Source organism: Mandrillus leucophaeus, unplaced genomic scaffold (genome assembly GCF_000951045.1).
Source record: "Mandrillus leucophaeus isolate KB7577 unplaced genomic scaffold, Mleu.le_1.0 Scaffold348, whole genome shotgun sequence".
Taxonomy (NCBI): domain Eukaryota; kingdom Metazoa; phylum Chordata; class Mammalia; order Primates; family Cercopithecidae; genus Mandrillus; species Mandrillus leucophaeus.
In genome coordinates, this window is record NW_012103676.1 from 2719463 (window position 1) to 2721304 (window position 1842).

The window sequence follows — 1842 nt, forward strand, 5'->3', positions numbered from 1 at the left end:
CAGGCTGGGCGTGGTAGTTCACAGCTATAATCCCAGCACTTTGGGAGGCCAAGGCGGGCAGGTCACCTGAGGTCAGGAGTTCAAGACCAGCCTAGCCAACATGGTGAAACCCCATATCTACTAAAGATACAAAAATTAGCTGGGCGTGGTGGTGCACGCCTGTAATTCCAGCTACTTGGGAGGCTGAGGCAGGAGAATTGCTTAAACCTGGAAGGCGGAGGTTGCAGTAAGCCCAGATCTTGCCACTATACTCCAGCCTGAGCGACAGAGTGAGACTGTCTCAAAAAAAAAAAAATATTAAAATCAGTCTGAAAAATTCACCTGAGTGTAATTACTCCTGCGTTGATTATGTACCTACATTTAGACGTGCTACAAATTCTTAAATACTGTTCAAAGTTGTTAAGAGTAAAGACATTTTGAATCACCTCTTTGTGTACAATTCATAAATTTATAGGGCTATATTTAGACCTTTAATCAAATATACATTTCACAGTCAATGTGGTAACTTTTTGAAGTTTAATAGCAACAAATTGGCTGGACAGGGTGGCACACACCTGTAATCATAGCACTTTGGGAGGCTGAGGTGGGTGGATTGCTTGAGCTCAAGAGTTTGAGACCAGCCTGTACATATGATGAGACCCCGTCTCTACAAATACAAGAAAAATTAGCTGGACATGGTGGCACATGCCTGTGGTGCTAGCTACTCGGGAGGCTGAGGCAGGAGGATTGCTTGAGCCCAGGAGGTCCAGGCTGCGGTGAGCCTAGATCACACCACTGCACACCAGCCTGGGTGACAGAGCAAGACCCTGTCTCAAAAAAAACTCAAATGTATTAACAACTTCACGCTAATGTTTGAGTGCCTGTTAGGTACCATGTTTTAAGAGACAGGCCTTATTACTTCATCATCCTGCTGAGGAAGCTGAGATTTAGGAACCTTAGCTGAGAGGTTAAGGAACCTCTTCCAGGTCATTCATTCTTTTTTTAATTTTTCTGAGACGGAGTCTTGCTCTGTCGCCCAGGCTGGAGTGCAGTGGTGCAATCTCGGCTCTCTGCAAGCTCTGCCTCCCGGGTTCATGCCATTCTTCTGCCTCAGCCTCCTGAGTAGCTGGGACTACAGGCGCCCACCATCACACCCAGCTAATTTGTTGTATTTTTGGTAGAGATAGGGTTTCACCATGTTAACCAGGATGGTCTCGATCTCCTGACCTCGTGATCCGCCTATCTCAGCCTCCCAAAGTGCTGGGATTACAGGCGTGAGCCACCACACCCAGCCCAAGGTCATTCATTCTTTTAACTTGTATTTATTGAACGCTTTATGTCGTACACTGTTCTAAATGCTAGGGTTGCAGGCGTGAACAAGATAAGCCAGGTCACTATGGTCGTGGAGTTTGCATTCTAGTAGAAATAAATGTTTTATGTGATATTAGCTATGAAGAAAACAATAAAAGCAGAATGATATGAGGCGTTACACTAGGCCAGTTAGTGTGAAAAGGCCTCTGTGAAGAGGTAACGTTTGAGCCAAGATTAAAATGAAGGCGGGAGGAGTCACATAATTACTCTATCCCAGGTCTCCTATTACTTGTTCTGTGATCATTACGGGAAGTCCCCTATTTTGGTACATTTTACATATCTGAAAATGAAAGAGCCAAAAAATAAAATCAACCGGGATTAAAATTTGAACAGAAGCTGCCTCTCTTCCACCCGGGTAACCTAAAAGCGGGGGATCGGAATGGTATCGAGTCCCAGGCACTGTGGGGCAGGAAATGAGTGTATCTATTGCTGCATAACAAATTACCCCAAAACTCTGTGACTTAAAACAACAACAATCATTTATTATTTCTC

At 44.6% G+C, this 1842-nt stretch overlaps 1 protein-coding gene across 1 annotated transcript in view; it reads left to right on the forward strand.

The window, feature by feature from the left end:
• Positions 1 to 1842, forward strand: part of HEATR3 (HEAT repeat containing 3) — a 68253-nt gene that overhangs the window by 49589 nt on the left and 16822 nt on the right. The gene's annotated exons all lie outside the window — the stretch shown is intronic.